The sequence below is a fragment of the Aegilops tauschii genome, chromosome 7 (genome assembly GCF_002575655.3).
Source record: "Aegilops tauschii subsp. strangulata cultivar AL8/78 chromosome 7, Aet v6.0, whole genome shotgun sequence".
Lineage (NCBI taxonomy): Eukaryota > Viridiplantae > Streptophyta > Magnoliopsida > Poales > Poaceae > Aegilops > Aegilops tauschii.
In genome coordinates this window covers 380,114,121-380,137,849 of record NC_053041.3, presented here as the reverse complement: position 1 = coordinate 380,137,849, position 23,729 = coordinate 380,114,121, and positions in this window count along the sequence as shown.

The window sequence follows — 23,729 nt, the reverse complement described above, 5'->3', positions numbered from 1 at the left end:
GGATCTTCGCAAAAAGAAGATTCTTGGAATGAAAATATAGCAGCATAACTGATTCGCCCACCTTTCCTTCGTCGGTACAGAAGAAAAATGGCAGAAGTGAGTAGCCTGGAGTGAGGTTTTCTTCAAGAAATGGAAGAAAGGGCTTGAACGAGCGTTCCAGTGAAATGATGGTTGCTTCGTCCAGTCCAACTTGGAGGCCACCTTACAACTGCTGGTAAAGGTGTGGGTTTTGTGATATGACGGGTCATGACGGCCACACCGGGGTGACAGGTGAGTCTCGACTGTAGCACCTCGCTGTGATTTGGTGGATGGCACGCGGGCCCGGATGCTTTGAAATGTCCCGCATGTAGATAGAGCGGCTAGTCATATAGGAGTGCTCAATATTGTGCACCGCGACCAAGGCGGAGAGGAAAACGAGAGAACTACGTAATTAATGCATGAGTTTAATTAGGGTAGTTTTGTAAAGTACGAGATACATTCCTCCAATCGCAAAATGCCTTGGTTCATGAGATTTGAGATTTGAGCCCTATAAACTAGAAGGGAGGGAGTACTGCACATGGTGTAGTCTAGTCACTTGTTGAAATCTCTAGAAAGGCAAATACTCCTTTCCGGTTTACAGGGCTATACTACTCCCTCCGTCTAGGTGTGTAAGTCATCTTACGAAAACCAAATAGTTCCAAAACACTTAGGCGCGGTGCATTAACTTCTACCTTGTTTCTTGTTTCTTGACATATCAACCAATAAGAGATGAGAGGTGTGCATGCTTTTAATGACTTGCAATGGTTAGTTCATTGCATGCAATGCTATTAATTAGCAAATAAACATTGGTGACCCCAGGAGGAAACGGTGCTAAGCGCGTGGACCTATGCAGAATGAGTATCAACCAATGGATAATGGAGTTTAATTGTTAAACAATAGCAATTTTGTCTCATGCAAGAGCCTGGCTAGTACTCCAAGGAACCGCACCACGCGAGCGTTCGCAACTGCCACGTTCGGGTTGCGCTTGGCTCTTCGCCTCTTCGAGAAGACGAACAATGATCTTACTCCTACTTCTACAGTATCGAATCCACTGCTGCATGTCCGTCCACCTCGTGCGGGAGGGATAGCGTGTAGTGAAAGCTTCTACTTACTGCTCCTGCCTTTGCGTCTATGACAGGTGGGCCCAACAGGTGGTTGGCCCTCCTGTCATGCAGCCAAAGGCAGGTGCAGTTAAGGCACCGGAGCTCAGTCCGCGAGGGAGAGGGCGTTGTAGTAATCAAATTTCTCAGTCTTGTACGAGTTGACGCGACACATCAAAGCACTGCACTCGATATAATTCTTTTTACACATTTCAAATGGGCTACTTCATATGTAGGAGTAGACAAATTATGCTTCGTATGTAGTCACTTGTTGCAATCTCTAAAAAGACTTATATTTGGAAACGGAGTAGTACAACGCATGCATGCATGTCATGACTTTCCTTTTGATACTTGCATGTGTTGATTTGATGCACCTTACCAAATTTTGAATATAAATTTAACTAACCAAATTTTCATGCATGTCACAAAAAATTACGGGGTTGTTTGGATTGTGACTATGTTTGTCTTATGTTGCCACATTATTTTTCCCACACTTGCCACACTTGCCTAACCTGAGTTGCTCAAATTGTTAGACACACTTTGGCTTGCCTAAGGGAATCTTGCCACAATTTTTGTGTCTATGACATGTGGGGTTCACTGCTAATAAAAAAATCTTGTCTTAGGTGTGGCTTATAAAAAAGACTTATATTTAGGAACGGAGGGAGTAGAAAATATAAATAATAAAGCATGTTGGGGCAACCCACGTTTCCGCTAATTTTAGCCGTGGGCTTGTTCACAATTTTTACGAGGGGGTGGTTGTTCATTTAATGGAGGGACTTGTAGTACCAAACTTGAACGATACAAAGTGCAACCTGGCACACCTTAACACCACTTGGAACAAGCGGGTAGCTATCTCAAAAAACAATCAACAACTAAAAAAACCTGCGACCTGGCATGTAGTAGTACACAATTTTAAACGATTGTTTTGATGGAGTGAAAAAGGAAAACTACCCCACTACGTATATATAGGTCGGAGCCTCCGCGCTTGCTTGCTAGGGTTGCTCTATTCACACACTCTCATCCTCTCCAGATCTAAACAAGATAGGGGTAGTAACAATGTCTTTCTCCCTTCAAAAAACACTGGCTTTCTATCCTCACCGCTGGTTACAGATCCGGACGTATCCCCCTCCGCCGGTGAAGGGGAGGAGGGGCAGCGTTTAGGCCGTCGTCCACAGCGAGGGAGGAGACCCACTGCCGGCCGCACCATTATCTCTGGCCAAGCGCCGGCGCGGGAGGTCCTCCGATCCCTTCGTCGTTGCCTGTGGGCGGATCCGGCCTCCCGCCGCCCACCTATCCACATCCCGACGACCTTCAGGTATATCTTCATTCGAAACCGCCTTAGCTCTACTTCCCCAGCTCGCTACGTCGCTGCATGTGCATCATTTTCTACCTCTCAACCCCTCTCGATCGGTTGGTCCAACTTCACATTTTTTTTCTTCTATTGTTAGAGGTAAAGCTACTTCATGGAGTCGAATCTTGTACTCCCTCCGTCCGAAAATACTTGTCATTGAAATGGATGTATCTAGATGTATTTTAGTTCTAGACACATCCACTTTGATGACAAGTAATTCCGGATGGAGGGAGTACTTGGTTCAAACAAGAAATAAAGTGGGGGTGGGGGAATTTAGTATGTACATCGGACTTGATACAAAAGGAAGGAAAGGGGGTGAAAGTAGTACAGACTGGTCATCCAACCGGTCTCTTGGTCGAAAAGGGAAATATAGGGGTAACGCTGTACACAGTGGTATGACCAGGACTAGATTTGCTATCCAGACATAGGATTAGGTCGCTAGAGTGAACAAAAATGGGACCAACCCAGATATGTTTCTTGGATGTTTGTTTCTCGGGGCAACAAACTATGAATCACCACTTTATGCCCATGTTTACGTACATGGTGCTGGACTGCTGGTGCACCCACTGTCCCATGCCCTTATACCAAATATTTAGGCTCCGTTCGGAATAAAGGGGCAGAAAACATAGGTCTTGATGAAAATAGAGGAATAGGAAAGGAATGTAGGTATAAAACTATGGAACAGCGAACCGGAGGAAACTCTCAAGAGAATGTGTTCGGATGGACTACGAAATGTACAGATTTGTTTTTTTAGAGTAGCATGCTTGGCAGTATGAGATGCTATTTGTTTATTCAGCTGCACAGTGCCTACTCTTGTCCTCACCTCACGTACCACACATAGTTTGATTATTTTATTCCGGCAACACAGCACAGCAACCTGTCTAACGCATGGCAGCGAGCTCCTGCCTCGGGCTTCCGCCCAAAAAATGAGCAGCGCGTGGATGTTTCTAATCCTATGGAATCAGTACTACCAGACCAGCTTTCCTATGAAACACTATTCACCTTTCCCGTGTTCCGAACGGTTGGAAGGGAAAGAATACCGTAGGAATTGTGTTCCTACGAAAATCCTGCACCAAACCTGTGAACCGAACGCAGCCTTAGCTGTTCTTAATCTAATGTCCCTGGTAAAAATGAAGCCATGCCACTGTTATAAGCCATGACAAGTTTAGCCAAATGTTTTTGCCTGTAATTGTTTGAGACTCTGACTGTTTCCTCTGTGCCTTTTTGTGCAAACAGGGATATCCAATTCACCTGGTTGTTGTTGTGACCTTTTGGTGCACTGCACAAAACTCTTCTTAAAAGAAATGACTTTTGTGTTGTTTAACTAGAATGTCAGAATGGAATAGTTGGTTCATTTTGGTGGAACTGCACAAAGGGAGATATGTGTTCCAATCCTCATCATCCATATTGGCGCCATAACCTTCCTTTAGGTAAGAATGATATTTAATGCATGTGTTCATCTCTATTTTCCGACTGCCATGAGAAGATAATGCTGTTTTTTACTAGTACACTTGTACTCCCTCACTGACAAAACCAATTCTGAATTAGAAGGCCAATCATGTACTTGGTTTCACCAACTGGTGAGGAGAAAGAGAAATAGAGCATGAAGAGGAAGAGGAAGAAGAAGAAGAATAAACAGTGCCAAGCCGATCTTGCTGAAGCCAGAGGCCTCAGTCGAGGCCATTCGAGGGCTCCGGCAACGACTACCTTACATGTGAGACGATCCTCCAGGGAGCCCTTCCACTTCTGTTGTCTCACTTAATTAATTAGGAGTACTTAAGTACCACTAATTTATTACTGCCTAATTTTCCTGTTGGAGTTAAACAAATCTTTAGTAGGACCTATGCTGAATCATGTACGTGTGTATGTTTGTCTATGGAGGTGAATCATGTGGTGGAGCAGGGAGGGAATATTATTAGTGTCATGACATAATAGTGCTATTGTTTTGCATGTCAATTTATTGCCATTGGTTCAATGAGGCAATGTTTTGCGTATTGTCCATCATGAATTTGATGCTACTGTTTGAGTAATATGCTAATGTCTTCCTATCCTTTCTCACTAAGCTAATGAAGGTTTCACCTTGTTCCTACTTGTGCAAACAGGGATCATGTTGTGCCAATCATACATTTTAGTGGAACTACACAAGACAATACAATGAACTGTATCCCAGCCAGTGCTTTAACTCTACTGGAAGTTCTTGATAATCTTTCGATATAATCTCAGCACTGGTAAACAAGAGTGATTTCAACCATACATTTGAAGTGCACAAAAATATATACTATTGTGTGATTCTAGTGAGTGCTTTATCATCTCTTATGGGACTACATGAATAAGCTTTTTTTCTCAGGTTGGTACGGGCCTAAGGCCTTCATCCATATTAGTTTGCTGTCATCTCTATTTGTATCGTGCTACTGTCATGAGAAACTCCTTTATCTTTGCACGTTAAAGTTTTGCAACCTATGATAAATGGCAATGCTTTGAGTGTTGAGTTGAGCTAATTGGCACTGATTAAATAAACTAATACCTCTCTTTAAGCAAGACTACTATGTTGCTAACTTTACCCATTAAGATAATGAGGGTGCTTCTATTTGTTAGTGTATGTTTCATCAACTAGTCCCACTATTACAGTAATCTCACTCTCTCAATATATGTGCCAACAGGGATGCTCGATTTTGGTGGAACTGCACAAAAACTTTGGGTGCTTCATTGCCTCGACAGCTTCCGTCCTTTCCTGTCAGTCGCTAATCTCCGCTTGCTTTCTTCCTTTGCTGTCAGTCGCTTGGCTTATCTCGGCTTCCAGTCAAAGGAAATAGTAATTGATATGCTACCTCACACAGGTTGGTATTGGTCTTTATCCTCATTATTGTGCCTGTCATATGTATTGGTAATTTGGTATTGTGCTACTGTTTGCCGATTTCATAAAGGAGTAATTTGGAGCCTGAACTCGCAGGCAAATCATTACATCGGGTGATTTCAGTAGAACTGCACAAAATGATCAGATGGACAGGTACTTATGCTGCTGCTATGTACTCCAAAGTTCACTCAGACAAGCATCAATGTTGACAAGAAGTGCCTATATTCATTCGAGTATCAACCGGCGTCAACCAATTGTCAAACTCCAAGTATTAGGAGAGTGAACGCCAAAAATATTGCTTGGTGCATAGCCCAGAAAAACGCAGTCCAGTCTTTGGTCCCAACTTGTGCCTTTTGGTTATCGACACATATGGTAGCGAACTATATGGCATGGAGTCTAAAGATTCCAGACAAGTTGGTTGACGCATATATTCATCTGGCACTTAATCAGTCTGCACGCCAAGGATGCTCCATTTCAGTTGAACTGCACAAAAAATTTGGGTGGTTCATTTTCTCAACCGCCTCCTTTCTCGTATGCAATGTAGAATTTTGGCGAGATACGGGACCAAGATGAGCCAGTAAACTAGTTGGATGAAAGTAGTGGCCAAGTTGCTCAAACCTCCCTCGGCACGAGGCCACTATTTGAGGATAAACCTACAAGCAAAGTTCATATTGTCTGTGCTGCCTCTTATGTACTCGAAAGTTTACTCGTACAAGAACTAATTTTACCAAAAAGTACCTCCGATTGAACACCATTTACCAGTCTGTACCCTAGGTAATTAAAGTTCGTCCATGGATCATATTGGCTGTGATCTCAATCATTTGGATGCATAAACATACTGAACATGTGTATATCTGAATCTTTTTGTGAATTATGTATGAATATTGTCGTGTGATCTATCAATCATTTGGATGCATAGATATGCTGAGCTTGTGTATATATGAATCTTTTGAGTTGTTGATAGTGAATGTTGGCTATGAATATGAATGTGTCCTGTGAACCTGAGTTTGATATGAATGTTTACCTTTTCTGTTGTATTTGTGTGTGAACTTGTTAGTATGCCTACTGTGGGGTATAAAACGCAGGTCTCTTATAAAAGTAATGTTGTGTCCAATTTATGTTTTCCCTTCTAACCACATTATATATATTTATATTATTACTATTATCGTATATTTTATAGAGACTTATATATACATTATAAAAACATCCCACGTGTTATTAAACTTATAAAAGTAAATGTTTAACGGAAGTTGGCAAGGAAAATCCTCGTTGTTTTTGACTCAGAGGCAAGGAAAATCCTGGTGATTGCGTACAAAAGCTTGCGAAGATTTTAAGGACCAATTTAATAATAACGCGCTCATTTTTATTTTGAGCAATAACTCGCTAGTTTCTTAATTATATATATATATAATGTGCCTCTCCGGTTTATTCTTTGATATTAATTGCTCCTTCTAACATAACATTATATATATAACGAGCCCACCTAATACGTGTATTTCAAGGAAGTGCAAATGGGCTGGGATTTCTTAGAAAATATAAATGTGCCTGATTGACGTGAAATTATTTGTTCACCCAGCCCAGCAAATGGACTGTACATTCTAGAAAACATGGGTTAAATATATGCCACATTTTTGCAGGCTGACATGTGGGCCAATAGGTCGAAGCCTACGCAGGGCGTTGTCAACTTGGTCAACAAATGATTGTGTCATCCACAGCCATTGGATTTATATCCAATGGCCGGCATGCACCTTCAATCTCTCATCTTCTTCCTCCAGCGTCGCCGGGACCGCCTGGTCCGGTCTCCGGCGGCTAGCGGCTCTGCTTAGCACGGATCGCTGCGAAGCACTACCCCACCGCCGGCCAGGCTATCCCTCCACCCCTCGACACGTCCTGTTATTCTCCACAGACTACAGCTCCACGCCGCAACAGAACCAGTTATAACCCTTCTCCTCCTCTCAATCTGCGACTCCACTGCCGCGTTTTCCCATCTCCGAGTCGTTCCCGTCCGGGACCTCGCCGTCGTCCACCGCCTCGCTGTGTTCGGTGCGGCGTGGTCAACAAATAAGAGTCGTCGGAAGAGGATTATACGTGGAGAGCCTGACGGCAGGGACCCACGAGGTCCATGGTCGCACGCAAGGAAAGTTCCTCCTTATTAAGCTGAAAAAAATGTTTCCTCCACCTGACAGCTGGGACCCACAGGCTGTATGTTCGCACGGAAGGAAGCGCCTCCTTGTTTTGTGAAAAAAATTATTCATCCCATTGACAGCTGGGACCCGTCAGATTTCGTGACTGACTTGTGGGCCTACTAAGCGGACGTGTACGCATGGCTTTGTCAACTTAATCAACAAATGATTCTAGCAGCTGGACCGTTGGATGTTAATCCAACTGTCGTGCTCCTTCTTCAACCTCTGTTCTTGCTCCTGTCTCCCGTGGGCGGCACCGCGGCTGTGGTGCCGCGCACCCGAACCAGTGAAGTTTCCCACTCCTCTCCATCTGCGACTCCACTGCCCCGTCTTCCCCATCTTCGGGTCGTTCCAGTCTGGGTGCGCTCGGCACGGTGTGGGCAACGTGGTCAACAACCGAGAGCCATCGTAAGATGACTGTACGTGAGAGGCTGATAGTGGGGGCGCACCACGCCCATGGACGCATGCATGCAACGGAACGCGGCAAGGTCAACGTGGTCAAGGAACGACTTCCATCGGAAGTATACTGTACGTGGAGAGTCTCAGCTGGGTCCACGGCCGCAGCAAGTAAGTGCCTCCTTATTACGCGGAAAATAATGATTCCTCCAACTGACAGCAGGGACCCACTGGACGGGCCACCGTATTTTGCAAAAAAAAATGCTTGCCCCCTGACTGCTGGGACCCACCTGACGGGCCACCGTATTTCGCGAAAAAACGTTCCCCCCGTTGTCAGCTCGGACCCACCGGAAGTGCCTCCTTATTATGCACAAAAAATGAATACTCCCCCGGCTAGCTCGGACCCACCTTGGTGGGAGGCTGACTTGTGGGCCTACTAAGTTGACGGGGACGAAGGGCTTTGTCAACTTAGTCAATATGAACGATTCTATCTCCAGTGACCGTACGATGTCCATTCAACGGCCGTAGTGCTTCTTCAACCTCTGGTCTTCTTGCTCCAGCCGCCCAAAGCAGCGCCGGTCGTGTCGCATGCTCCTGCCTCCCGTGGCCGGCTGTGCTGCCGCGGAGGCCTCACCGCCCCCTACTATTCCCACCGCTGGCTAGGCCCTGTGGCGACGACAGCCTCACACCGCAGCCGAACCAGTGAACCCTCGTACTCCTCTCCGCGCGGGCTTCCACTGTCGCGTCTTCCCCGGCTCCGCATCATCCCCTTCCTAGGCCTCGTCGTCGTCCACTGCCGTGGTGCTCTCCGCGCGGCATGGTCAACGTGGTCAAGGAATGACTTCCATCGGAAGAGTACTGTACGTGGAGAGGCTGACAGCTGGGTCCACGGCCACATCCCAGTTTTTTTGTGATTTGCCAAGTAAGTCGCTTTGTCAGGCCTGTTGGGCTGCAAATCTTTCAAGACGAGGAGAGCTTTCATTCGGCTGGCCGAGAAAATGGCCCATCAGTAATGAGAAATGGGTTGTTCATTTTTAAAACACATCAAACCGGCAATTAGTTTCAAATATCTTTTTTTTTCATTTCGAGATTTTAAATTACATTAATTTTTTATGCGTGGAGAATATGTTGGATTTTATATTGAAATACATTTATTTTTAAAATCAGTTTGAATGTGAGTCGAAATTTTGGGATTAAAAACAGTTCGGACCGCACCAAAATATGCAAACTTTCGTATAATATTTTAACCGTGGCCACAATATGGGCTGTAATGCTAACAAAAAGAATATGGGCTCCAAAAAAACCTTAATAATTAGCAAATGGGCTGAAATTATTAGAAATAATGGCAGATGGGTTGTATGCTGTTTTCCACAGATTTGAGGCTTTCCTAAAAAAAAGGTTGACGCACAAGCAGTGACTGTTGGATGGCCATCCAACGACCGTCGTGCTTCTTCAATCTCTGCTTCCTGCTCCAGCCGCTCAAACAAGCGCCGGCGGGACTGCCTGCTCCCTCCTCCCCGCGGTCGGCTCTGCTGCCGCGCAGGCCTCACTGCCCCACCGTACTCCCATCGCTGGCCTAGCCATCCCTCTACTCACCCACGCCTGCTGTTATTCTCCGGCGACGGCAGACGAACCAGTAAACCCTCGTACAGTCATACTCCCCTCCGCGTGGGAAACAACTGCCGAGTCTTCCCTGCCTCCGTGTCGTTCCCTTCCTAGGCCTCGCCGTCGTCCACCGCCCTGGTGCTCTCGGCGCGGCCTGGTCAACGTGGTCAACGACCGACATGCATCTGAAGTGGACTGTACGTGGAGAGGCCGACAGCTGGGTCCACGGCCGCACGCAAGGAAATGCCTCCTTATTACGCACAAAATAATGATTCCTCCACCTGACATCAGGGACCCACCGAAAGGGCCTCTGTATTTTGCGAAAAAAAACGTTACCACCGCTGACAGCACGGACCCACCAGCTATATCTTCGCACGCAAGGAAGTGCCTCCTTATTACGCACACAAAAATGAATACTCCCCCTATTAGCTGGGACCCAGTATTGTGGCAGGCTGACTTGTGGGCCTACTAAGTTGACGGGGACAGAGGGCTTTGTCAACTTAGTCAATATGCACGATTCTAGCTCCAGTGACCGTACGATGTCCATCCAACGGCCGTAGTGCTTCTTCAACCTCTGGTCTTCTTGCTCCAGCCGCCCAAACCAGCGCCGGTCGTGCCTCGTGCTCCTGCCTCCCGTGGACGGCTGCGATGCGGCGGAGGCCTCACCGCCCCCTACTACTCCCACCGCTGGCCAGGCCATCCCTCTACTCACCCACACCCCCTGTTATTCTGCGGCGACGGCAGCCTCACACCGCAGCGAACCAGTGAACCCTCGTACTCCTCTACGCATGGGCATCCACTGCCGCGTCTTCCCCGGCTCCGCGTCATCCCCTTCCTAGGCCTCGCCGTCATCCACCGCCCTGGTGCTCTCGGCGCGGCGTGGTCAACGTGGTCAAGGAACGGCTTCCATCAGACATGGACTGTACGTGGAGAGGCTGACAGCTGGGTCCACGGCCACAGCAAGGAAGTGCCTCCTTATTACGTGCAAAATAATTATTCCTCCATCTGACAGTAGGGACCCAATGGACGGGCCACCGTATTTCGTGAAAAAAATGTTTGCCCCTGACTGCTGGGACCCACCAGCTACATCTTCGCAGGCAAGGAAGTGCTTGACAGTCGAGACCCACCTGGTCGAAGCGTACGTAGCGTTGTCATTCTGGTCGCGAACGTGTACGTACATATATACTGGTGGATGTAGAGGCGCGCACGTGTCATAGTAGAGGCGCGTATGTGTCGTAGTAGAGGCACACACGTAGCATGTACACGTACGTACAGCGGCCAGGGTGCAAGAAAGAAAATACGGCCACGTATGTGTACATACGGGCGGGGTCTCGAACGCCTACTCGCGCATACGTACGGCCAGGGCTCGTGTGCATGGCTGGGTCGGAACGGAGAAACAGCGTCGTCGTCGTGTTCATGGGGAGGCAACGGAATGCGTTGTGTTCATGAGGAGGCAACAGAATGCGTCGTGTTCATCGGGAGGCAACGGAACACGTGGCAGCCAACCGGCTGGGTCGGAACGGAATGCGTGCTCGTGTTCATCGGGAGGGCTTGGACGGAACAGGCGATGGAAACGAGGCCTGGCGTACCGCACAACGGAGGAAACGGACCTCCTACGTTCGGAACGGGGTCCTGTTGATCGGGAGGGGTCTGGCGTACCACAAAACGGAGGAAACGGACCTCCTACGGTTGAAACGGGGGTCCTGTTGATCGGGAGGGGTGTGGCGTACCGCAAAACGGATGAAACGGACCTCCTACGGTCAAAACGGGGGTCCTGTTGATCGGGAGGGGTGTGGCGTACCGCAAAACGGACGAAACGGACCTCCTACGGTCGAAACGGGGGTCCTGTTCATCGGGAGGGGTGTGGCATACCGCAAAACGGGACTCCGCGGGATACTGTTCATCTCCACCGTCGACCTCCTCCAGCCTCCACGGGCTACCGTCGACCTCCTCCAGCCTCCACGGGCTCCTGTTCATCCAGCCTCCACCGCGCGCTACTCCACGGGCTACTATTCAACCACCCCTCCACGGGCACCCCTCCACCGTCTACTGTTCATCCAGCCCTCCACACCGAGGGGTCCTGTTCAACCACCCCTCCACCGTCTACTGTTCATCCAGCCCTCCACCACACCACGGGGTCCTGTTCATCCAGAGGCAACGCCACCGCTCACTGTTCATCCAAAGCCCCCCGCAACGCTCACTGTTCATCCCAGAGGCAGCATTGATCGGCTTCAGTTAGCAGCAGTAGCGAAGTAATCGCTCGATCGGGTTCAGTTAACAGCCATCGATCGATCGCTCGGGTTCAGTAACGCGTAGCGTGCAGTGCAATCGCTCGGGTTCAGTTAGAGCCCAACGCCTCGCTCGGGTTCAGTTAGAGCCAACGCCTCGCACACACGCGCGTACGTGTACGAGAGAAACGCACATCGCTCGGCCCCCGACCTCCCACCATAACCGGGAACTCCCCGAAATTTTCCTCGCCCTCGCTTCTACCATGGTTTTTTCCGTCATGGACGGCCCAAAGAATGTCATGCAGCTGCGTCTCCGGTCTGCCCAGGACAAAAAGCCCATTTTCTGTCATGATTTTTTGTCATAGAAGTAGGAGCCCACCACATCTATGATGATACCGGGTTTTGTCACAATTATCGTCATAGAAGTGTCATATGTATGACAGAAAAAAAATTCGTTCGGCCCAAAATGTCACGGATGTGTCTTTTTTTTGTAGTGCGGGTTCGGTCGCGCGCTGGAGCTTGCACACGGGTGCAGCACCATCCGGCACGACCTCTTTCGGGAAGCGATGGGCGCACTGAGTCGACTCGGAGGAGAGTTTGCCGACGTCGATGCCTTCCTCGAGATGGAGGGCCTCCGACTGGCGCACGAATGGCACCAGTGGAAGGTCGCCATCAACCTTGGGCATCTTCAGCACGAACGTGCCCGCACGAGCGCCGCGGTGTCCCTCGTAGCCTCTCATGAGGCTTGCGCCTGTGCTCAGGAGGAGGCCAGGGCCGCCGACTGCCGTCATGAAGCGGTCGAGGAGCGGGAGCTTCAAGCTTCGAACGCCATCCTCGAGCGGCAGGTCCAGGCGCGCAGGGCTGCCCTGGCAGCACTGCCGAGCGAGGCCCCCGCCGATGAGACGGAAGTCTGGGAACGCGAGGAAGCGCTGGTGCTGGAGGTCTTGGAGTGCAGCCTGGAGCTCGAGTGACTGGAGTTGAGGGAGCGCAGGTAGCCGCAGCTGAGGACGTCGTGGCAGCTCGGGAGGCCAGGGCCCAGCAGGAGGTCGACCAAAGGGTGGCAAAGATCCACACGGATCTTGCCGATGAGTACCGCCTGAAGTTGGAGCTCCTGGAGACCGAGCTTGAGGGCAGGACCACCGCCCTCAGGACGAAGCTGGACATGGCGGAGCAGCGCAAGAGGGCCGCCAAGGAAGCTCAGGCCTCCGCTCAGGCTGACTTAGCCTCTGCTCGCGCCGACCTGTCCTCACTTCAGCGGCAGGTTGAGGGCGCCACATCTCTCGCGGAGAAGAACGCGAACGAAGCGTGCCGTCGTCGAACGATGCAGCGCGTGCGTTCCTAGATGCTCCACGACCTCAGGGTCAGGGCCAACCGGGCCTTGGAAACCATCTGCGAGGAGAGCATCCCTCATCCGTGCGAGGATGACGACGCCAGCCACCTCTGCTTCTTCACCCAACCCGCCTAGAGGACCGGGCCGCGAGGGCTCACCAGCTCGTCGAGGAGAGAAGTCGGGGCCTTCTCGGACGTGCATTCTCACGCGTCTTCAGTCACCTCCTCAACCTTGACCCTCATTTTAACTTCAACGCCACCATAGCCCCCGTGCCCAGGGTCATCTAGGACAACCTGGCGAATTGGGTTGACGACCATGTGGACGCCCTGGTCACAGAGTTCGCTCCCAAGGATGACGCGGTCGTGATCGCGGCCGAAGGAGGCGGAGTGGATGGCGACGATGAAGATGAAGTCGGCGGCGGCGCGAGCGGTGCGGATGACGAGGACGACGCCGGCGGCAGCGCGTCCGGCTAGGCCTGCATTTCTCTTCCTGCTCTGACCTTTATGCAAAAGGACTTCGGATATAGCCCAGTGGGGCGTGAAAGCATTTTGAATAAAGGGGGGCCCCTTATAATGTATGGAATGATGATATGCTTTAAGATAGAATTTGGAATGTGACGTCGTGAACCTGGAGACTCTTGAGCGGAGTAGCTGTTGCGGCTTTCGCTTAATCTCGTAGGTCCTGAGCTGGTCCTAATGTCGCAGAAGCACCCTCCTCTCGAGGCGTGTCCTCCGAGGGCTCGCGAGGTTTTAGGCCTCCCGAGGAGCTTGCTGGCCTGCCCCAAGAGAGCCTCGTGAGGATCCTGATTGTCGGACTACGGCAAGGTGTGCGCGCGATGATTGCATTCCTGACCCCAGGGGGGGCCTTGGCGTCGCCCGGGCTAGCCCGAGCGTGCTCGACGCGCGCATACCACGCCCAGCCCCCACTCGCGGGGCGCTCATAGGGGGTGGCAGGTGTGAGCCTTACTCTTTAAACACGAAACCACAAAGGAAGATATCGCCACAAGTCAAGCGAGATTCCCCCCGTTTTTCTTTTGGTAAGCACACGAAACTCCAAATCTCATTCCAAAAGATGGCAAATAGGGCTAGAGAAAGAGGGCAAAAGCAAACAGCCACATCCGGCACCTAGCTAGTCTTCTCACCAGCGCGGAGCTAAGTGCTTCCACTGGGCGTGGGCATAGTCATTGGGGGACAATGTCGACGGCCAGCGCGGAGCATGGTGCTTCCACTTGGATGTGGGTGGGAGCCCCATGAGGCCCGAGGGCCGCACCCAGTGCATCTCGCCCGCCTGCAACGGGGCCATCATCCTAAGGTCCATGGCTATTGCCGCGGCTTGGTTCACCTGCGGTCCATGGTTAGCATAATCGTGCTCCTGATATATCGGCTGTACCCAAGGGTTGTCGTTGTTGAAGGCGTTGGTGAAGCTCTGGAGCGGCTCGCGAAGGGCCTCGGCTTCGCGTGGCCTCGATGCCCAAGCTGGCGAGGGGAACGGGCAGGGGCTTCCTCTTGGTACGTACGGCGGGTCCGTCAAGGGAGGTGCGGAGGCGCCTGCAGTTGCCACGCCGGAGTCGTCGCCCGGCCGTCCCGTGCTGTCGGTCGCCAGGCTCGGCGCCAGGCCACGATGGCCATAGGGTGGCGACTCGGCACGGCCCCAGGAGGGACCGCCCGAGCCCGCTACACCTGGAGGTAGCGCGCCCTAGGTAGGACGAGCGGCGTTGTTGGCCGGGTTGGTGTCGTGGGTTCCCCATGGTTCCCCTGAGGAGGGGCGCATGGGTGTAGCGGGGGCCAGCACGCGCCCCCAACACCGCTTGCATCGTAGGCAGGGTGCATAAAGGCGCTACGCCCCTGCAAGTGCTATCTCTTGAGCACTGTGTTGGTTTTCCCTTGAAGAGGAAAGGGTGATGCAGTAAAGTAGCGTAAGTATATCCCTCAGTTTTTGAGAACCAAGGTATCAATCCAGTAGGAGACCACGCTCAAGTCCCACGCACCTACACAAACAAATAAGAACCTTGCAACCAACGCGATAAAGGGGTTGTCAATCCCTTCACGGCCACTTGCAAAAGTGAGATCTGATAGAGATATAAGATCTTATTTTTGGTATTTTTATGACAAAGACTAAAAGTAAAGAAAGCAAAATAAACGGTAATGGAAATAACGGTAGATTAATATGATAGAGAATAGACCCGGGGGCCATAGGTTTCACTAGTGGCTTCTCTCAAGAGCATAAGTATTACGGTGGGTAAACAAATTACTATCGAGCAATTGATAGAATTGAGCATAGTTATGGGAATATCTAGGTATGATCATGTATATAGGCATCACGTCCGTGACAAGTAGACCAACTCCTGCCTGGATCTACTACTATTACTCCACACATCGACCGCTATCCAGCATGCATCTAGAGTATTAAGTTCATAAGAACGGAGTAACGCTTTAAGCAAGATGACATGATGTAGAGGGACAAACTCATGCAATATGATATAAACCCCATCTTTTTATCCTCGATGGCAACCATACAATACGTGTCGTTTCCCCTACTGTCACTGGGATCGAGCACTGCAAGATTGAACCCAAAGCTAAGCACTTCTCCCATTGCAAGAAAGATCAATCTAGTGGGCCAAACCAAACTGATAATTCGAAGAGACTTGCAAAGATAACCAATCATATATAAAAGAATTCAGAGGAGATTCAAATATTATTCATAGATAATCTTGATCATAAACACACAATTCATCGAATCTCGACAAACACACCGCCAAAGAAGATTACATCGAATAGATCTCCAAGAGAATCGAGGAGAACTTTGTATTGAGATCCAAAGAGAGAGAAGAAGCCATCTAGCTAATAACTATGGACCCGAAGGTCTGAGATAAACTACTCACACATCATCGGAGAGGCTATGGTGTTGATGTAGAAGCCCTCCATGATCAATGCCCCCTCCGGCAGAGCGCCGGAAAAGGCCCCAAGATGGGATCTCACGGGTACAGAAGGTTGCGGCAGTGGAAATAGGGTTTTGGCTCCTGTTCTTATGTTTCCAGGGTATATGAGTATATATAGGCGAAAGAGGTCAGTCAGGAGAGCTACGAGGGGCCCATGAGGGTGGGGGGGCGCCTCCTCGTTGATTGCTTGACGTCCACTCCAAGTCCCCTGGATCACAATTGTTCCAAAAATCACGTTCCCGAAGGTTTCATTCCATTTGGACTCCGTTTGATATTCATTTCCTTCAAAACACTGAAATAGGCAAAAAAACAACAATTTGGGCTAGGCCTCCGGTTAATAGGTTAGTCCCAAAAATAATATAAAAGTGTATAATAAAGCCCAGTGAACATCCAAAACAGATAATATAATAGCATGGAACAATCAAAAATTATAGATACGTTGGAGACGTATCAAGCATCCCTAAGCTTAATTCGCGTCCGTCCTCGAGTAGGTAAATGATAAAAACAGAATTTTTGATGTGGAATGCTTCTTAGCATAATTTTCAATGTAATTATTTTTATTGTGGCATGAATATTTGGATCTGAAAGATTCAAGATAAAAGTTTAGTGTTGACATAAAAACAATAATACTTCAAACATGCTAACCAAGCAATTATGTCTTATCAAAATAACATAGCCAAAGAAAGCTCATCCCTACAAAATCATATAGTTAGGCCATGCTTCAATTTCGTCACACAAAACGTTCTTATCATGCATAACCCCGATGACAAGCCGAGCAATTGGTTCATACTTTTTAACGCGCTTCAGCCTTTTCAACCCTTACGCAATACATGAGCGCAATCCATGGATATAGCACTATGGGTGGAATAAAGTATAATGATGGGGGTTATGTGAGAAGACAAAAAAGGTAGAAAGTCTCACACTGACGCGGCTAATCAATAGGCTATGGAGATGCCATTCAATTGATGTCAATGAGAGGAGTAGGGATTGCCATGCAATGGATGCACTAGAGCTATAAATATATGAAAGCTCAACAAAAGAAACTAAGTGGGTGTGCATCCAACTTGCTTGCTCACGAAGACCTAGGGCATTTTGAGGAAGCCCATCATTGGAATATACAAGACAAGTTCTATAATGAAAAATTCCCACTAGTATATGAAAGTGACAACATAGAAGACTCTCTATCACGAAGATCATGGTGCTACTTTGAAGCACAAGTGTGGAAAAAGGATAGTAATATTGTCCCTTCTCTCTTTTTCTCTCTTTTTTTTCTTTTTTTCTTTCTCTTTTTTTTCTTGTTGGGCCTTCTATTTTTTTTCTTTGGCCTCTTTTTTTTATTTTATTTAGTCCGGAATCTCATCCCGACTTGTGGGGGAATCATAGTCTCCATCATCCTTTCCTCACATGGGACAATGCTCTAATAATGGTGATCATCACACTTTTATTACTTACAACTCAAGAATTACAACTCAATACTTAGAACAAAATATGACTCTATGTGAATGCCTCCGGCGGTGTACCGGGATATGCAATGAATCAAGAGTGGCATGTATAAAAAATTATGAAAGGTGGCTTTGCCACAAATATGATGTCAACTACATGATCATGCAAAGCAATATGACAATGATGGAGCGTGTCATAATAAACGGAACGGTGGTAAGTTGCATGGCAATATATCTCGGAATGGCTATGGAAATGCCATGATAGGTAGGTATGGTGGCTGTTTTAAGGAAGATATAAGGAGGTTTATGTATGAAAGAGCGTATCATATCACGGGGTTTGGATGCACGGATGAAGTTTGCACCAACTCTCAAGGCGACAAAGGGCAATGAACGGTACCGTAGAGGCTAGAAAATTGTGGAAGGTTGAGAGTGCGTATAATCCATGGACTCACATTAGTCATAAAGAACTCATATACTTATTGCAAAAGTTTATTAGCCCTCGAAGCAAAGTACAACTACGCATGCCCCTAGAGGGATAGATTGGTAGGAAAAGACCATCGCTCGTCCCCAACCGCCACTCATAAGGAAAGCAATAAAAGAACACCTTATGTGTCAAAATTGTCACACAACTTTTACCATACGTGCATGCTACGGGACATGCCAACCTTAACACAAGTATTTCTCGATTTCACAATTACTCAACTAGCACACTCTAATATTACCACCTTTATATCTCAAAACACTTATCAAGTATCAAACTTCTCATGATATTCAATGAACTCAATATGGAAGTTTTTATTATGCTCATCTTGGATGCCTATCACATTCGGATTAATTTCACAATTAAAGAAAATTACCATGCTATTTAAGACTCTCAAAATAATATAAGTGAAGCATGAGAGATCAATAATTTCTATAAAATAAAACCACCACCGTGCTCTAAAAGATATAAGTGAAGCACTAGAGCAAAAACTATATAGCTCAAAAGATATAAGTGAAGCACATAGAGTATTCTAACAGATTCCGAATCATGTGTGTCTCTCTCAAAAGGTGTGTACAGCAAGGATGATTGTGGTAAACTAAAAAGCAAAGACTTAAATCATACAAGACGCTCCAAGCAAAACACATATCATGTGGTGAATAAAAATATAGCCCCAAGTAAACTTACCGATAGACGAAGACGAAAGAGGGGATGCCTTCCGGGGCATCCCCAAGCTTAGGCTTTTGGTTGTCCTTGAATTTTACCTTGGGGTGCCTTGGGCATCCCCAAGCTTAGGCTCTTGCCAATCCTTGTTCCATAATCCATCAAATCTTTACCCAAAACTTGAAAACTTCACAACACAAAACTTAACAGAAAATCTCGTGAGCTCCGTTAGCGAAAGAAAACAAAACACCACTTCAAGGTACTGTAATGAACTCATTATTTATTTATATTTGTGTTAAACCTACTGTATTCCAACTTTTCTATGGTTCATAAACTCCATTACTAGCCATAGATTCATCAAAATAAGCAAACAACACGCGAAAAACAGAATATGTCAACAAACAGAACAGTCTGTAGTAATCTGTAACTAACGCAAACTTATGGAACTCCAAAATTCTAAAATAAATTTCTGGACGTGAGGAATTTATCTATTAATCATCTGCAAAAATAATCAACTAAATAGCACTCTCCAGTAAAAAGTTGTAGCTAATCTCGTGAGCGCTACAGTTTCTGTTTTTTACAGCAAGATCTCAAAGACTTTCCCCAAGTCTTCCCAAATGTTCTACTTGGCACAAACACTAATTAAAACACAAAACCACATCTAAACAGAAGCTAGATGGATTATTTATTGAATAACAGCAAGGAAAAATATTGGGTTGTCTCCCAACAAGTGCTTTTCTTTAAAGCCTTTTAGTTAGGCATTGATAATCTTAATGATGCTCACATGAAAGACAAGAATTGAAGCGCAAAGAGAGCATCATAAAACACGTGACAAACACATCTAAGTCTAACATACTTCCTATGCATAGGCATATTATAAGTAAACAAATTTGCAAGGCAAGCAAAAACTAGCATATGCAAGGAAGAAGAAAGTGACGATAGCAATCTCAACATGACGAGAGGTAATTTAGTAAGATAAAAATTTCTACAACCATATTTTCCTCTCTCATAATAATTAAATGTAGGATCATAAGCAAATTCAACAATATAGCTATCACATAATATATTCTCTTCGTGAGCCACATGCATGCAAAGTTGACACTCTTCCGAAATAGTGGGATTAACATTAACTAAAGTCATGACCTCTCCAAACCCACTTTTATCAAAAATTTCATAATATTGAACATTCTCCAAATATGTGGGATCTAAAGTTGACACTCTTCCAAACCCACTTTCAATATTATTGAAAACATTATTATCAATCTCATATTCATCATGGGGCTTAAATAAATTTTCAAGATCATAAGAAAAATCACCCCAATCATGATCATTACAACAAGTAGTAGACATAGCAAACTTAGCATCCCCAAGCTTAGGGTTTTGCATATCATTAAAACAATTGACATTAATAGAATTTATAATAACATCATTGCAATCATGCTTTTCATCGAAGGAACTACCAAGTATGGGTGCAACGATCTCATGTTTAACATATGGGACTATAGCAAATTCATCTTTATAAATATTGGCATCATGGCCACAAGAATAGCAAGCATCATGTTCATCAAGGGATATTTCAATCAAATCATCGGAATCATAATTATCTATAGATTCATGCATATCATTATTTTCTTCCTCCATAGACTCCTGCAAAATATCAGCCTCTTCTTGGACAGCGGAGGAGTCCTGAACATATGGCTTAACATAGGCATTGGAAGCATAATTATCATAACAATATTTAAGTATGGCAAAATGTAGCGACCAGACCTCAAATGGTTTGTGCTGCTGTGCACCAGTGTCATCCCTGGATCAGTAATGCTGACACGCACAGTACAAACGAAGGATTTATAACAGAGTAGCAATCACACACTTATTACATCGAATATCTCCAAAGAGAATAAGTATGATAAATATGGCTTAAGGACATCTAAATACGATAAGAGCGAAAGACTTGGAAGGTAAGTGAGTCCATCAACTCCAACGGCATCACTGAGTATAAGACCACGACCTAAGGCACCTTACTCGTCGTCTAAAAAGTCTGCAACATGAAACGTTGCAGCCCGAAAATGGGTCAGCACATGGAATATGCTGGCAAAATAACACATGGAGAATAATGAACATAACAATGCTATACTACATGCATATATGGCTGGTGGAAAGCTCTATGGTTAAAGTTTTTGCGAAAAGCCAATTTTTCCCTACTGCAAAGGAATAAATTTTATTTAACTACCATGGTGGTTGTGAAACATTGAGATGGTTGACAGCATCTCAATCCCAATTAAAAAGTCATCATTAACCCAACAAAATTAATTAAAAGTAACATGGTGATGAGATTCAAATGATAATCCAGGTACTAGATACTCAAATTGTCCATAACCGGGGACACGGCTAACCATGATTAGTTTGTACACTCTGCAGAGGTTTGCGCACTTTTCCCCACAAGACTCGATCGCCTCCGCTTGATTCTCGCACTACATGATGTTTGAGAAACGGATGACCGAGACACAGTCTTTCAGAAACAATCACTCTTTACTCCGGATGGACAGTTACACCTACTTTCCCCTACATCTGCTAGCCCACCTCTTCAAGAGATCATGTAACCTACTCAACTATGCTAGAGCCCATAATAGCTTGTGGCTGCACACGGAAGTTTCTAGCATGAATAATATTATGATCCCTTTGAGCCTAGGTGGCGGTCCTTATACAAACAGACAACATTGGGTTCTCCAGGTGCCTCAATCCACCCAGATGTGAGTTTTAGTTGCCACCTTAAGTAAACCATTATTAACAATCTCACATCTGTCATGAATTTCACTCAAACCCAATCCACGTCTATGAGCATAGCATGGCAATATAATAGCAACGTAGAAGTAACTCCCAAGGGTTTGATAAATAAAACAGGCAATAGGTACTACCTCAACTACTTCCCAATACCCACAATTTAATTAGATCCTAACCATGCAATGTTTGAGGATTGATCTAATGCAATAAAAACTGGGTATGGAAGGGTATGATCAAAGTGTTACTTGCCTTGCTGATGATCCGCGAAACCTAGCAATTCGAAGTAACAAGCGGCACACTCCGGGTACTCTATCGCAAACAAACAAGCAAACAATAAGTACTTATCTAATGCACAGGTAAAACTCGAATGAAAGATCCAACCAGAAAGTTCAACTTAAGAACTCCGGTTTGCAAAAAGAATCAACTCGAACGAAGCAACGAAAGTCAAATGGCGAAAGAAACAAGCTCCGTTTACTAATCTGGATCTAGGTCAAATTTTACAGTAGCAAAAACTTGTTTGAGTAGGTTAAACGGAAAGAGAATTTCGAGACGAAACTCTAGGCGCTTGAATCGCCTGATTCCGATAAACGAGCGAAAAGTTAAATAGAAACGAAGATCCGATCAGAAATCGAGATCTGACATAATCGCGGAAAAATCCGACGAAAAAGAAAAACTGACGAACGGTTAACGAATGGACGTTCGTTAACAGAGAAAATCCAACGATTGCGTTCGTTAAAACGAACGGGTCGGTGAACGTTCACTAAATAACAAAACCGAAGAAATAAACCGATCTAGGGTTTTTTTTAAAAAAAACCACGAACGGTTTTTTTTTTAAAAATCGGCAAACGACGGCGAGGTGGTACCTCGTCGGGGCGGGACTCCGGCGGGGCTCGGCTGGGCTCCGGCGAGGGCGGCGGGGTGCGGCTCCGGCGGCGGGGTTTGGCGAGCGGGGCGGCGGCTCCTCGAGCTCCGGCGACGGCAGGCGCGGCTGCGGGTGCGGGGCGGCGGCGGGGTGAGAGGGAGGGGGCGGCGGCGGGGGTTTATATGGAGGGGGGCTGCTTGGAGGAGGGGCAAAGGCGGCGCCGGCGGTGTCCGGGGCGGACACGGCGGCGCCGGGCGGCGTGCTCGCGGAGGAGACGCGCGGCTGGGCCGGCCGCTCGGCTGGGCCTCGGACCGGTCGGGCGGGCGCGCGTTTTTTTTTAACATTCCGCCGAGAAAAATTCGTGGAAAAATAAATAAAAATCCAAAAAAGATAAAACAAATTTTCCCCGTCTAGTTAAAATAATTAGAACAGGGTGAACATTTTTTGACACAATAATGCAGTTTTGAAAACGGGCAATTTTTTTAATGTAATTAAAATTGCAAATAAAATCCGAATAAATTCCAATATTTGATTTTAATATTTTTCCTCCGATATTTCCATTGTTTTGGAGAAGTCATATTTTCTCCTCTCATTTATTTTTAAATGGAATATTTTTCCGGAGAGAAAATAATTAAAAGCAAAATCCTTGTTTTATTATTTGATGAAAATCAAATATGAAAAATCGAGAAAATCCCCAACTCTCTCCGAGGGTCCTTGAGTTGCTTAGGATTTATCGAGGATTTGTCAAAATGCAAATAAAAATATGATATGCAATGATGATATATGTATAACATTCCAAATTGAAAATTTGGGATGTTACACAAAATTTTCAGATTGTAAAGAGTAGCATCATACGTTTCAATCAAAGAAGCAATTTCATAAGCACCCTTAAAAACAACAAATTCTTCAATTTGTTGAACATCATAGTAATTATAAACACCCTTAGCATACGAAGATATGATTCCATTAGCACTAAACTCACATTGGTAGGGAAGGTGTTTCTTAATGTTTTCAGAGCAACAAGTAAAATCATAAATTTCACAAAGATTCCAAGCATAACACATCAATCTGTTTATTTGATCCCATAAGAGTCTCCCCCTTTCGGACAAACGATGACGCACAAAATGAGCATGCTCATCTAAAGATTTCCCATGAACTAAGCTAGTTGGGGTTTCAGCACGAGCGCATAAGGATCGAAGATGATCCAAGTAGAACACTTTAAGAGGATCCATATCAATAGATTTTTAGCAAGAAAAGATGCAAGCAAATAGAAGGCACATGGTAACACAAGCAAACAATAGATCTGGTGAGAAAAAAGGCAAACCAAAAAGAAGGCGAATAAAACGGCAAAGGTGAAGTGGGGGAGAGGAAAACGAGAGGCAAATGGCAATAATGTAATGCGAGGGATAAGAGTTTGTGATGGGTACTTGGTATGTCTTGACTTGTGCGTAGACTCCCCGGCAACGGCGCCAGAAATGGCTTGTTGACGGGAGCTCA